At 42.4% G+C, this 16,215-nt stretch overlaps 1 protein-coding gene across 4 annotated transcripts in view; it reads right to left on the reverse strand.

Annotated features, from left to right (window-relative positions):
• LOC126100804 (serine/threonine-protein kinase Tao) overlaps positions 1–16,215 on the reverse strand; it is a 201,891-nt gene that overhangs the window by 15,847 nt on the left and 169,829 nt on the right. The gene's annotated exons all lie outside the window — the stretch shown is intronic.

Genomic DNA, 16,215 nt, shown 5'->3' on the forward strand with positions numbered 1-16,215 from the left:
CCAACAAAAGAGCAGCTCCTCGCCACAATGTTGGAGCCACTATAAGGAGTCATGGATGAGCTGAATCAGCTGGACTACTGTACACATTTGGTGAAGTGCTTGTAATGCACTATGTGAGTCAGAACAGACAAGAAACTTTGTATGATGATGTCTGTGAATCCTCTCAAGTTCCGTCAGAATGCCATATAATTCCACATTAAAATTTGTAAATTGTTCCAGAAGACACACTTTTCCTATCAGGGAAAACAGCAGAACAACCGAAGACATTCTCTTGTTCGGATCCATCTGTACAAAGAAAAAACTATGGTATGTATTTAAAACGAACAAAAACAAAGTTGTAAAAACATAATCTGGAGTACTACTTTTCTCGTATCATGTCAAGCTTAAAAATGACTTTGGGCCTCTGAAGATACCTAGGCAGCAATGCGTTCCATCCTTGGCTATGTATTTGGATGTCTCATAGATCCAGATCCTTGAGATAGCTTGTAGCACATATCCCAAATGGATTGGTTGGATGGGGACATTTCCTGAAAAGCTGTTCAAAGGTGGGTTGGACCACTGCACTAAATGCCAATTAATGAAGTGACAGAGAGATTTTCAGTGCCTGTCAAGCCAAAAAGATATGTTGGTGAATCCAGAGTAGTTGTTCACCAGCCTCTGCATGCAAACTTTGAACTGGTCTGGTACAAAAGACTCCTGTTGAATGTCCTCATGTTGGACAGCATCTAAAATCTTGAAGTAGGAAGTACGGACCAAACCGTAGACCAAAATGCCATAATCTAAATGTGATTCAACAAATGCCCTATAAAACCGCAGGAGGCAGGACCCCATCAGCTCCATATATTTTTTCGCTAAGGGATTTCAAAATACTCAATGACTTTGTTTATAGATCTTTCAGGTGTGGGAGCCAAGTTAATTTCGAGACAAATAATAAGCTCAAAAAGTGCTTGAAAACCTATAATATTGTCTCCCATTGTGAGCACTGGTTGGTTACAACTTTGATGAGCATGGTAAAAATTTACACAACTAGTCTTCTCCAGTGAGAATCGAAAACCAGTTGTCCTGGCCCAGGTTTCCATACTCCTAATGGTCAGCTGTAGCTGCCTCATCACCGTTGTAAGAACAGAGGAACAGTAGAAGATTGCAAAGTCATCCACAAACAAAGAGCATTTAACAGGGCTCCTGGCTGCAGAGGAAATGCCACTGATAGTGATGGCAAACAATGTGACACTAAGGACACTGTCTTGGGGGAGCCCATTCTGTTGAACACAGCAGTCAGACAGAGCATCTCCAATGCTGTATCGAGAATGCCCGTCCTCTAGAAAGGATTGAAGTAACAGGAGTCTACATAGTGCCCACTCATGAAGTTGGCAAAGGATGTTTAACCTCCAAGAAACATCATATGCTTTTCAAGGTAAAAAAACCTCACAAACCAAATGATTTTGGCATAAGGACTCCTGTATTGCCACCTCCAGTAGAATTAAGTGGAGAGTGGAACGGTAGTGGAAACCACATTGGGAGCGGCTCAGGTAACCTTGGGATTCAAGCAGCCAGACGAGGCAACGGTTGACCACACATTCAAGTTTCTTACCCGTATAACTGGTAATGGCTACAATCTGGTAACTGTTAGGGGTTCTACGGTCCTTGACTAGTTTTCAGAATGGAATTAATATTGCCTCCTTCCAAGTAGTGGGGTAATGCCCATCAAACCAGATCTGATTGAAACAAGAAAGGAGTTCTCCTTTCCCTTCAGGGCAAAGACGACAAAGCATGGCTTAATGGATCTCATCAGGTCTGGGAGCAACGTCGGTGGCCACAGTTTCCACATGGAGAATGGAAGGTTGTAGACTTCCTCATTATGTAAGAAGAAATTGAGCTTTCTTATCTCCGCAGTCCTACGGAACACCTGAAAAGCAGGAGCTTGTCTGGATGACATAGTGACAGTAAAAAGGTGTTCAGCTAAAACCTGAGCCATGTCTTCTGGAGTGTCCATGAAGATCACGTTACTTGACAAGCCTGTAAGGGGACGTGTACTGCCCTTGCCTGAAATGTGCCTTATTGAGTCCAAAACTTGTGCAGTGGAAGAAGACCAATTAATGGAAGTCATGAATTCCTTCCAGGAAGCCCTCTTCCATTGTTTTATCCCTCGTCTCGCATGTGCTCTCGCAGATCTGAAGACTTGAAGGTTCTCCGTAGTTGGACAGTGTTTGGAGTTCCACAGAGCTGTTCATCTGGCCCTGATTGCCAATCTGGCAGGCATCATTCCATCAAGGTACAGGCCATCATCTGAGGTAGTTACTAGACCAGGGAAAAAACTCTACGGCGGCCCATTGGATCTCTCAAGGATATAGGCCACCGTCTCCTATGCAGAATACTTTTGTTCAAAAATGGCCTGTCGATTGTACAACAACCAATCTGCTGTTTGTATCATCCATCTTCGTTGTCTCCCGTCAGGCACCGTCCAAGTCGGCAGACGGATCCACACTGGGAAGTGGTGACTAGAATGTAAATCTATAGCCACTGAACTAAGTCTGCAGTAGCTGGTGAACAAAAACAAAGGTCAATGGCTGAAAGAGACCCTGTAGCTGTGGAAATGTGTGTCATCTGAGCCATATGCATAAGGAAGATACTCTCAGACTGGACGACTTGCTCGATTATCCGACCCCTGGAGCAAGTGGTAGCCAAGTTTCACAGCACATTGTGTGTATTGAAGTCTCCCACAATGAGGAATGGGTATGGGAGTGCATCTGCATAAAGAGAATCATTAGGTGGAAGATACAAAGAACACACTGTGATATTAAAGGGTGCAAGAACTTTCATGGCAATTGCTTGTATGGTGTGGTAAGACAGGAGAGGAGTGGCATCTGTCATCAATGAAAACCGCCACTCCACCTTTAGACCTGTCTTCAATAATATCATCCTTCCCGTAGGAGTGATAACCCCAAATTGCAGGTGTGTTGGTGACTTTATGACACGTTTCTTGCAAGCAGATGCAGAACAGTTTCTCCTGGACCAGGAGCTGCAATTCTTCCAAATGTGAGCGATATACATTTAAGTTCCACTGCAACATGGAAATCCCTGTGGAAGCCATTGTTTATCAACAGTTGTTCTTTTCTTTCTCCCTCGGACGTGGTGCTTTATTGGGGAGGTCAGGGGGAAAGTTCTCCATTTCCCAGCTCTCCGGTTCCTCCAACTGGAAGTCCGTATCCTAAAGAGCATAGACTCCATCAGAGAGGGAGAGAGCTTGCTGACCCCGAAGATTTAATTACCACTTTCTTTAACTTGGAACTACCTTTCAAAGGACATTTTTCTTAACTTATGGGAGGAGGTGGTTGCTTGGGTCGAGGGGATGGTTTAGTAGGCTTCTGATGGTGGGCTGTGGTATGTGGCTTAGGTCCTAAGCCCACTGCCAACGGCTTCTGTTTCAAGTGTAGAGTTTCCCCCACAGGTACAATGAGAAGTGGATGTGATCGTAGTTGAATCTATGGTCTCAGTTCGTGTGGAGGCATCACACTAGGTGACTGGCATCTTAAGGGCTTGTGCAAAAGAAGTAGCAAAAATCAGAGACTGCGTAGCTTTGAAACCTTTTTTTACCATCACCGTAAGGTATGGGTCTCTTGACTTTCAACTCCTAAATTTTCCTTTCCTTGTTGTAAACCTCACACTTTCCGCTCCACACTGGTTGATCCCAGGACAGTTTAAATATTTCGAAGAAAGTGTACATGAATTGACTGATTCGTGAGCTGAGCATCCACAATTGTCACACGCAGCCCTCGCATTACATCCCATAGTGGTACATCTACATGGAAACTCTGCAAATCACATTTAAGTGCCTGGCAGAGGGTTCATTGAACCACCTTCACTATTCTCTATTATTCCAATCTTGTATAGGGAGCGGAAGGAATGAACACCTATATCTTTCCGTAAGAGCTCTGATTTCCCTTATTTTATCGTGGTGATCGTTTCTCCCTAAGTAGGTCAGTGTCAACAAAATATTTCCGCATTCGGAGGAGAAAGTTGGTGATTGGAATTTCGTGAGAAGATTCCATCGCAACGAAAAACGCATTTCTTACAATTTCCAGCCCAAATCCTGCATCATTTCTGTGTGACACTCTCTCTCATATTTCGCGATAATACAAAACGTGCTGCCTTTCTTTGAACTTTTTAGATGTACTCCGTCAGTCCTATCTGGTAAGGATCCCACACTGTGCCGCAGTATTCTGAAAGAGGACGGACAAGCTGAGCTTTGACATCTGAAGCATCCCACTGGTTTAGGAACAAATGGGCGAATTTTAAGATGGATACAGCCTGCAAGGATATGTTGAAGTAACTCTGGAGTAGTAAACATTAGAACAAGTGTTGTAGATTTTTTACAATCTGCCATTAACTCTCCTCGTGCAACTCAGCATCACCTGGGTAGTCACCTAAGGCCTTAGGTCCCAGAAGCTTGGTTTGAATTAGCAGTTTAAACTAGAAGTGTTCCATTACAAAGTTGTTTGACACCATTTAGGGACCCAGCAATACTTCCCAGTGCTTTGTGAATATAGAAAGGGGAGACCACCTCAGAGGTTCCTCCCGTTCACTTTATTACAATGCAAGTGTTGTGGCACACTAATGCCCTGGTACTATGGTTCTGCGACTTCTTTTTGGGAGGACTAACCAACCAAGCTCGCTCTGATGAGTGGGTGTAGGTACTACCTGACGGTACATCTGTCCTGTCGGTATTGGTAGTTTGATGAGACCATTCCATAGGGATCCCACGAGATGCAAGGGAAACAACCATTGACCCAGGCAGAGCCCAGCATGCCTGAGCACGTCTTATACAACTGGGGGGCAGCCACTTACCTGATCAGTACGTAGCCACCTTTATGTTGAAAAGTGTGTACCTTTCTCGAGGTCCATGCAGTGAAGACAAGGACCCCATTCTCCGAAACACACAACATTCCACCACTGTGCTGCACACTGGTCACTGAAGCATGCACAGAGATTACAGTAACAGAGGACTGACAGCACTTACGAGTCCCCGGCTCAGGATCCGGGTCGCCAAGCCCATATCCAGCAACCAAAGGCTGAACCCCTGGGGACGCACAACTAAGAGGTACTTACACATCAGCTTTTGGCCACAGCCTTGGCATTCCAGTCTGTGTTGCTAGAGATGGCGGTCGTGTGCAAATGAACACGAGTTTCCTTTCCTGACAAAGGCTGAGGTTAAAAGCTAATGCGTAAGTGCCCTTAGTTGTGCATGTCTGTAACTTAATGTGTCATCTTTATGACAAGTAATTTTTGATATTCCAACCTGGAGTTTCCACTGTTTGAAAGAATGCACAGGTTGACAAGACACAGCCTGCGGCAGCAAAAATTATTTAGAGTGTGTGTGTGTGTGTGTGTGTGTGTGTGTGTGTGTGTGTAAGGGGAGGGGGGGGGGGGCACAGAGAGGAGGGCGATTGTGTTGATGGGAGGAATTTATAAGCATTCATCATTCATTCTTCACACGATAGACAAGCACCAAAAAGGAAATCATCTGTGGTTTTACTGAAGCACCCACCCATCCCAACATTTGTCTAGCATTCATCATTCATTCTTCACACGATAGACAAGCACCAAAAAGGAAATCATCTGTGGTTTTACTGAAGCACCCACCCATCCCAACATTTGTCTAAAACTATTCAGGAAATAAATATACTTTTATCAGGCTAACAATGCTGGAAATTCTTCTATGGAGCAATATGTAAGGTAATCCTTTAAATGGGCATGATGGATGTATCTGTGCGTGCTCTCCTAATTCACAGTGGTTTGGAGGGATATATCCACCCACTGCACACTGTGGCCAGCAGCTAGAGGGACTGATGAGTTATCACTCTGCTATTGAAACTGTGGTATTAATTGAGCTTCAACCACTATATGGCAGTTCTCTTCAGGCAATACTGTGTATTCTGGGTTTTCCACCGCACCAGTGAGTGATGTTTTACAATGGCGAAAAGAAGCTATTTATCAGATTCAAAGATAGAGCAGCAGCCTTTGAAAGTGATTTCAATCCAAACACATTTGATGACAAGACACTACTACAGCAAATAGTACCTACTGCATTTGCACATGCTTGTTCAGTGCGTGATCAATATCTATTCAGTGGTACAATTGTGCCTCTAATACAATATGATTTGATGAGTTGTTTTGTGTCTTGTGAATGATGCTTTGGGCAGACAAACCTACATGCACAACAGTTCATAGCTTCTCATCAGAATTTAGTAACATGCTTCAGGTATTGCAGCTGGCAGGATGCTACAAGGGATGAGGTAAAAACACTGATTGGAATGCTCATACTTCAAGCAATTGTTCACAAACCAGAACACAAGATGTATTTTCCAGAGAGAGAATCACTTGACACACCTTTTTTCAGAAAATTGGTGAGTGAAAAGCGGTTTCATCTTTTATTGAAATTCCTCCACTTTGTTGACAATACCTCATATGATCCAATAGGCACCTCAGTGAAAACTATTCAAAATTCATCTGATTATGGAGAATCTGCGGCATAAATTCAGATCTGTATACATGCCAGAAAGGAACATCACCGTTTATGAATAGTTGTTGCTTTAGATGGACAGCTTGGATGGAGGCAATTTATTCTATCAAAATGCAGCAGATTTGGCCTCAAATTAAGCGAACTCTGCGAAAGCAGCTGCGGGAATGTGTGGGACATTATTTTTTCACTGGAAAGGACACTAATTATGGTAGCCACTGTTCACAGCAAACAATAATCTCTTGAATTGTTTTTGAGCTAGCACATGATCTACTTGGGATAGGTCACTGCATTTGTCTTGACAACTGGTAGATCCCAGATTTGGTAGACAAACTAGCCAAGAATAACACTGACATTGTCGGCACAATGCAGCAAGACAGAAAGGGGTTCCTTGACTTTGTAAAAAAGGAAAAACTGAAGAAAGGAGAGTACATAACAGGGTACAGAAGCAAGCATATGGTAATGAAATGAAAGGACAAAAGAAACGATGTTATGATCAGCACCTTCCATGATGTTACATTTATCAATGCACATTCAAAGAAGGGGATTGTTGGAAAGCCACGTGTTGTCATTGACAACAAGAACATGGAAGGTGTAGATAGGTGTGAATCTCAGTTGCACAGCTATGACAACTAGAAGCAGGCTAAAACAATATCATCAGAAGCTTTTCTGCCACTTATTGGACGCTGCATGCTTCAATGCATATGTTCTGGATAAGCGTCATGGTGGTGAACAAAGTAGAATGAGCTTTATATTAGTTTTGGCTAACAGTTGGCTGTATCTTCACCACAACAAAGGCCCTCAGTAGGAAGGACACCAAGGACACCGAAAGCAACACCTTACAGCCAGGCATTTTCCAGACTACCTGTCACCCACAATAAAGAAAAGACCAACAAGGAGGTGTGTGGTGTGCACGAGAAAAGTCTTTTACAAACACATGACATACTGGTGTGCAGAATGCAGAGTTTTCCTGCGTGCAGCACCTTGCGTTAAAATGTTGCACACTGAAAACAACTTTCAAAATTGCGAAAAAAATTTTCATTAACTTCTTAAATATACTTTATTCATGCCCACCCAATATGAGTTTAAATCTGAAAACAAAAACTTTTCTGTGTGAGAGAAGTAAACGGCACCACCGTACCAGTGGGCGCTGGCACTCATTACCCACTGAGAAAGAGGCATGCACATGCGGTAAAGGCAACCACTTACCTATAATGATTAGATGCATGGAGCATAGTAACATACTAAAGAAGACAAGTCACACTAGCTTTTGAGCAATAGCTCTTTCTCCTGCAAGAGTACACATATTCTCACACAGAACCAAACATCCAAATGCACTCTTCCATGGTCACAGCGAGACTAATGATTGACACTGTAGTCGTGAAAGCAGTTGTCAGAGATAAGGAGGCAGTAGGGAATGAAGCAAGGAGGGGGTAGCAGGAAAGAGAGAAGTCTTTGGACAGATAACTTTGTGACCATACAACAAGATGAAAAAAATACAGAGGGTACAACAGTAGATTCAGGAAGACGAAGAGGGACTGAACTGAAGAGGCAAAAAGGCAAGGAAGAAAAAGACAGAGAATGGTGAAGATGAACAAAAGGAGGGGAGAGAGAAGATAAGAGAGATTGCAAAGGAGTAAGGGGGGAGGGGGGGAGAGAGAGGGGGGGGAGACAAAAACAGATTGAGATGGGCATCAGTAAAATACACAAAACAGGAAGATAAAACAGCATGTAAAACATAAAACACAGGTAACAAAAGTTGGAAAACTGTGTGTGTACCTACACAGAATCATGGAACGAAGTATTGTGTCAGTAGTAAAACATTAACGGCACAGGGAGAAAGTGGTATAAGGTGCTAAAACAATATGGCAGATGGATGTGGCTGATTGATTGCAAGAATAAAGAAAGGAGAAGCCCGCCACTCTGCAACACACTAAAATCTCCAGCCTACAAATTTAGGACAGAGTCCAAACACATCACAAAACTTTAAAACCTTAGTCACACTCGTCTCATCATAAGCTAAAATTGCATCACAGTATAAAATGCACTCCGTTAAAATATGGCAGAGATCTGCATGCCACAAGCATCACAAAACAGGGGATACTCTTGCCGAAGTAAAAAGCTATGTGTGAGAGGGCAGTGCTCAATTCTAAGACATGTGAGGGGTCACTTCATCCCACCTGAGCAACTGGCAGGAGGAACACCACGGCCAGGTTGTTGACTTCACCTACCGCAGCTTAATGGCCATCACCGCCAACCATTCCTCATCCCACAACTGCATGCACTTCCTGCACAGTGCAGAAATAACAGACTGTAAGGGACTCTGACACTATGCCACGTCCTGTCCTCTACGTGGCTCCTTGGCAACCCGATTGGCCTGTTCATTTCCCCCTGTCCCTACATGACATATCACCCAGTATACAGACACCTGCTTACCCTGATGCTGGAGCAAGTACAATTGGTCATATATCGTCCACACCAACTACTCAGCTGGATACAGGTTCTGCAACTATTGTAAGGGACTCAGAGCAGATGACAACTGTTTGCCCCAAAATATGACGCTATCTGCTCCAGTTCCTTCAGGATAATGTAGAGCTCTGCTGAGAAAACAGTATACTCGTCAGGAAGGCAAAACCCAGTGACATGGTTGGGGAACACGACAGAGCAGCCAAGGGAATTCCCTTGTTTGGAGCTATCAGTGTACACTATTGTGAAACTGTGATGCCTATTTAAAATGTTAAAAACCAGAGATTGAAATGTAAAATCTGACGTATGATCTTTTTTTAAATTAGTCTGGACCTCCGGAGAAGCCAAGGTGGAAATCTGCTCCCACCGTGATATAAAACATGAAGACCAGCCACACCCATCTCAAGAAGGCAACCCTGTAGATGAATCCCATAGGGCCTCGTTGTCTGTTGCCAGTTACAAAAAAGCCTTTCTAGTGAAGCCTGAGCAACTGTATGGTAGGGGGGGGGGGGGGGGGGTATGTAAGCTGTGGACAGTGTTTTACACACCTGGTGCACCGTAAGTAGCAGTTGCCTGACATGGAGTGGCTGTTCACCAGCTTCTGCAAAGAGGCTTGGTATGGGGCTTGTTCTGAATGCCCCAGTGGCCAACAAAATCCCTTCACGAGGCCCAGAAACCCCACTCTGTCTTTAAAAGTAAGGACAGTGCCCCTTACCTCAACTCAGGAAAGTTTAAAATGGAGCGAGAGTGGTTAAAAAGAGCACACACACACACACACACACACACACACACACACACACACACACACACACACACACACTTCTCAGTGGAAGACTTAAAACCTCTCTTCTGCACCCATTCATCCAAATGTTGAAGAGTTAGTTGCAACTGACACGTTGTTCTTGCGAGGCTTGAAGAAGAGCAGAACACACAGAAATCATTCACACCAAAGAACACTGGACAGGACTTTTCACTATGGGCGTAATGCTGTTAATATCTATGGCAAAGACAGTCACACTTGCTCCCTTGAAGGACACTGTTCTCCAGCACAAACTGATCAGACAGAACATCATCAACTTGGTATCTAAAATATCGTGCCAAGAGGAAGGACTGAATAAAAATGGGAAGACAAACACAAAAACCGCATCCGAGAATCTGGTCGAGCATAAGATGCCTCCAAGTAGTATCGTAGGCCTTCTCAATGTCAAAAAATATACCTTAAAGGTGAAGCCGGTGTAGGAAAGCCTGTTGTATAGCTGCCTCCAGGTTGGCATGGTTATCAAAGGTGGAGCGATACCTCCTGAACCACAATGAAAGTGATAGAGTTGCCTGGATTCTAAAATCCAAAGAAGGCAGCAGTTGACCATCTGCTCCAAGGTGTTTCCCACGCAGCTAGTGAGGGCAACACTATGGTAACTACTTATGATGGTACAGTCTTTTCCAGGTTTTAAAAGAGGTATTAAAATTGCCTCACTCCATGAATCAGAAAAGTGACCCGATGCCCAAATGGCATTAAAAAGTGCAAGGAGGATATCTTTGTTTCGCCTTGTGAGGTGTTGCAGCTTACTGTAATGGAGCCTGTTGTGACCAGGGAATGCGTCATGAGCTGCAAATAATGCACAATCCAGCTCCCACTGCATGGGGAAATAAAGGTTAGTGGGAGAAGGCAGTGCCATGCTTGGACAGAGAAGGCGTGGTATGGACAAAGGGAGTAGGAAAAGAAGAAGTGAGGCAGGTTTAGACCAAGGGGACTGTAAGAATGAAGGCTGTGTTGGAGAGTTTTGCACTGGAAGATAGTATCCAAATGACTCGCATAGTGAAGCAGCTGTTGAAGTCATTTGTGTTGTGGTGTGCAGTGTGTTCAGCAACTGGACAGTCAAGTTTGCAGTTTGCCACAGCTTGGCAGTGACCAATTGTGCACATAGACAGTTTGTTACTTATCATGCCCACATAGAATGCTGTGCACCAATTACTCCATAGCTAATATATAACATTGCTGCTTTCACGTGTGGCCTTGCATTTTATTTGGCAGGAAATGCCTGTGATTGGGCTGTGGTAGGAAATGGAGGATGGGTGTACAGGACAGGTTTTGCATCTGGGTCTCACTACAAGCGAACAACACAAGGGGGTGCAGGACTGAAAGTAACATTTGAATAAGGATGGACAAGGATATTCTGTAGGGTGTGGGTGGTGGTACAATACTTTGGGGAATGTGGGTAGGATTTTGCATACGGTAGCCCTCATCTTAAGAGCATGAAGTGAGGTATCGAAGCCCTGGTGAAGGATGGGGTTGAGCTTTTCAAGGAAAGGTGCTACTGGACGATCACAGGGGTGCTGGTCAACAGGTTTACTGGTGTCAGAGCAGCAGGTGGCATGGGAGACTTGTTTACAGATCAGCCAGATGGGATATTACCCATCAGAAGAGACACTGGCAAGGTTACCCATCAGAAGAGACACTGGTAAGGTTACCAGTATATTTCGACTGCTCTCCCCTGCAGATGTGGCCTTCACAGATGGTGAGGCTGTATGTCAGAAACTTTTTGACATGGAATGCGTGACAGCTGTCAAAGTGGAGGTACTATTGGTGGTTGGCGCAGTTGATATGGACAGATGTATTTATGGAGCCATCTGAAAGGTAGAGATTAACATCTAGGAAGGCGGCTTGGCGAGTTGAGAAGGACCAGATGAAGCATATCTTGGAATAGGTGTATGAAAGTTGTTCTGACTGCAATACTTCCTCTTAAACTTACATGCCAACTATTTTGAGATACAGAGAATGCAATATACCACAACTAAACAAAACAAGGTTCAGTTGCTTAGCAATTTGTATGCAGATGATGATGATACTTGGTTAGTGGGGCACTCAAGTGCGGTTGCCAGACCCATCCAAAATCCCAATCTTTTCACAGTTCAGGCATTCCACTTTTCCTGAATGATTGTGAAATGATGAGGACAACACAAACACCCAGTCCCTGGGCAAAGAAGAAACCCCTACACAAATGGGAACTGAACCCAGGACTCAGTGATTTCTTGCATACTTGCATGTGATGAAGATGATGAGATTTAATGCAGCACTCCAGCTTCGAACCAGAAGAAGCCAACTTCTTGGAGCAGTTAGGTCAATTCCCCTCTAGAAAATTTTGCCAGGCGCCTTCCAAATTCCTAAACAGATGAGGATGGTAAATGGTAGATATAAAAGGACAGTGAAATCAAATGATCTGTGATGATAAAACAGGTATATAGCCTGGCACTCTCAGGTTGCAGCCAAGAAATTCTCCTCTTCAATGGCCTGATCCTCAAAATTTGGCTTTTCATTTTAGTTAGCACGATATTATTGTGTTCTGAATTTACAGGTTTCATGGCCACAGGTAATATAAAAAAATTGCTCGTTTCCTAAAAAAAATTTGCATATCACAGATGGTGATTCCCCTACTTTTTTTTTTAAAAAAAGTATATGATTGGTAAATGGCATGTCATTTTCCATCCACTGTCATTTGCCCTTTAGCTTTGAGGTGCTGCACTACATGTCCTAGCTGAAGATGATGGTATCTAGCAAATTGTAGCCCTGAGGGATTTGCAGTTCAAAACAGATCTCCACTCAGTAATTTCTTTAGGCACAGATAACCATATGTGTAACTAATATTCTATGAATTTTTTGGCAAGTTTCCATTTCCAAATTATCATGGCCAACATTTAGCCAAGGCTGTAGTTACGGTGGAACTTCAGTTTTACTTTATGGCGATTTTACACCATAAATTCATGGCCCCTGTGAAAAACCTGTAAGACCAATGCTAAAATTTCCCAGTTTTTACATTTCCTTCTAGTAAAGTTTACCCGATTCTATGTTCTTACTCAAAGTCTCACTTGACTTTGTCCTGTTTTCTTCCTACTGCCACCTGATGTGACTGAATGAGTTACATGTGGCACAATAGACAGATGGCTCGCACCATGAGTGATGGCAGAGTTAACAAAATATTTCAGGCTGTTGCAGAGGGGAGGGACTTGAGGGAAGAAATGCTGACATAATCCACGATCGGTGTTACGAACACAACTTGCAATGTTTAGCTTCATGGTGGAATGATGTCGAGTACATTTCACACTACTTTTTGCAGAAATTGAATAATCGTGACATGGTGGGGCTGTGAAGGCGACCAGGAATGAGGCTATGGATTTGTTGATTCTATAGTGTCAAGCTGATGTTAATGGATGTTAGTGACAGGAGAACCTCAGTTTTATCAAGAACTCTCTGGGGAACATGTTTGTGGTTCCGCAACATATGAAATATTTGTGAGAAGGAAGAACATGAATATTATTGCTTATCTTTGTACTTTAAGCAATCCTCTTAGGTTCCTGCCTAACCCCACACTCAAAAATCGTCACATATTAGGAATAAATAATGAAGTATTTGTGAGAAGAAAGAATATGAATTTTATTGCTGCTCACTTCACTTGCAGGAATAAAGCTGTCCTGTTAGGTTTCTGCGTAACCACACACTCACACTCAGAAATCGCCACACATTTGGAAATAAACAGGCAAATATTTATTTCATCCTCCATTCTCTAACCAGATAGTAATTTTTAACACCACTGAATATTGCAGAACATACTGTATTACAATCATAACTAACTTGATAACAACACTAAGTTGAAAAAAATACTGGCATGCAGTGAGATGCGACACCTAATCATGATTTTATCCATTACGCTACAGCTTATCCATCTGAATTTTGTATTGTGCATTAGTTATCATAAAATCTCTTGAAGCTTACATCATTGATACTTTGTTACTTGATATTTAATGATAAGTGTGATGATCCATGATATGATACTTTCAATGCACCACTGCTTTGAAATGGCATATTGTGCTGATACGTCACACACTACGAATGAAATGAATAATCGAAGTGCACACAGTTCACACAGGAGTTGTTCACAAGCGCTTGCAAAAGTCGAGAAAGCCCACTAGTGATGTTGTAATCCATCCTTTTTTATATATATTTATTGTGACTTGTGACCTGAAGGCCATAAGCACCTCTCAGTGTTTTGTAATTTTACAGAATAAAGCAGCATTTATCAAAGAATTTAGCAATTTTTTTAAAACTATGATATTTTTTATGGAGAGTTTGTATAGTAGTTGGTTAATAGTAGACGCCGAAATGCACGCGTTTCAGCTCACGCAGGCTGGCGTGAAGAGGGAAGAACTAAACTGACGTGAGGTCTGGAACATGACAAGGAATGAGAATTCAGAAAGCGGACGTAATTAGTTTCATACTTAACTTTAATCCATTAATGATGAACGTCGCTCTTGATGGTACATGATTCACAATATTATCTGTTAGTAACTGAATATGGCGCCTTGCTAGGTCGTAGCAAATGACGTAGCTGAAGGCTATGCTAAACTGTCGTCTCGGCAAATGAGAGCGTATGTAGACAGTGAACCATTGCTAGCAAAGTCAGCTGTACAACTGGGGTGAGTGCTAGGGAGTCTCTCTAGACGAGACCTGCTGTGTGGCGGCGCTTGGTCTGCAATCACTTACAGTGGCGACACACGGGTCCGACGTATACTAACAGACCGCGGCCGATTTAAAGGCTATCACCTAGCAAGTGTGGTGTCTGGCGGTGACACCACAGAAGATAGCTAAAAAAGATACAAATTTCAAAAAAGCAATTGCAACCAGACATGCTGTTAGTTTTATTTTTTTGTCAACAGGAGATTCATTTCAGAGCCTTGAGCATTTATTTCACATTTTGAAAAAAGTCACAACAAATGACCTTATTTTCTTTTCTACACAGTATTTCTCAGTATTCTACCAAATGCAACAGCAGTTTTTGTGCAGAGTGTCTTGTTTCATTGCTGTTCTTGCACTGCTTGCTTCATATATTCCACAAGCAGCTGTCAGCCTGGTACAACAATAACAACTGCACTGTCTGCTGCTTCGTCCACTGTGTGATGTTTAATTTCCTTTATTTATTTATTTATTTCAGTTTTTTTTCCAAGTGGAAAAACTTAATACAGCAAGAGAAAACAAAACACCTAATAATTCTGTACAACAGATGAGACAGAATGTGACATATAAACATACACTTTTGCCATGCAGCAGTGACATACTGTAGCTGGCCTGAAACACATTGTTTCCTTTGATCTGTATGGACATTGCTACGGACAGATGTTTCCATGATTTGAAAGATGTTTTCAAATGGTGTCCACATCAAACAGCTGGAAACACATTTCAATCTTAGTGTGTACATGGCTTTAAGTCTACCATTGGCTACTGAAGGAAAACACACACACACACACACACACACACACACACACACACACACCTCCAGGTTAGTTTCAGACACATTTCACTGTACTTTAGTTTTCAGTTTAATTCACTATGTTCATTAATTTTTGTTCTGGGTGAACACAAAGAAAAGATGTCTCAAAAATGCGTGTTTTGACGTATAATTTGTGCTCATATCATATCGGAAAGTAGCTCGATTATCTTGTTCACATATACCTATTTCAATTTTTTGACAAGTTTTTTCTTGATGTTGCACATCTGTCAATTTTTAAGAACCGACAAAATTCATTACTACAAATTACTGTATAAATACTGTATTGTACATTTAATTTCATGCAGTTATGCAGATTTTATACAACGCAATGGTGAGGATTATGATTTTTAATCATATATTTACCAATTACATCTGTTTTTGCTCGTATTTTGGGAGTGTTAATGTTTTCCTCGATTCTGCATTTTCCTCAATTTTGCGATTTTCAAGTCTGGACCCCACGGTAATGTAAAATAGGGGTAAATAGGTAAAATAGGGGTAAATAGGTAAAATAGGGGTATACTGAACCAGTATACTTAGGCGAGCTGAGCACGGCTTTCTCCAGTGTGGGTAGTAACAGCTAAAGACAATGCCTGAGAATGTAATTTGCATTTCGTCCACCACTACAGAAAAACACTGCTTGCTACAAGCTACCTCACGGAACTCATAGTGTGTTGCCTACTGACATCTTCAGCAAATATCTGTGGATTATGAAATAGTTTAAATCTGTTCTACAGTGAGAAACACAATTACACCAGTATGCCAGAGTTCATTTGGAAACAGTGCAACACAGATATTCACATACATCCAGGGAATCACACTTCCTTAACATCTTTCTAATAAGTAGCACTTGTAAACGACATGCATAATGAAAAATTAATCGGCGTCAAGTAATGGCTGCCACATGTGATCTAT

Source organism: Schistocerca cancellata, chromosome 9, assembly GCF_023864275.1.
Source record: "Schistocerca cancellata isolate TAMUIC-IGC-003103 chromosome 9, iqSchCanc2.1, whole genome shotgun sequence".
NCBI lineage: Eukaryota > Metazoa > Arthropoda > Insecta > Orthoptera > Acrididae > Schistocerca > Schistocerca cancellata.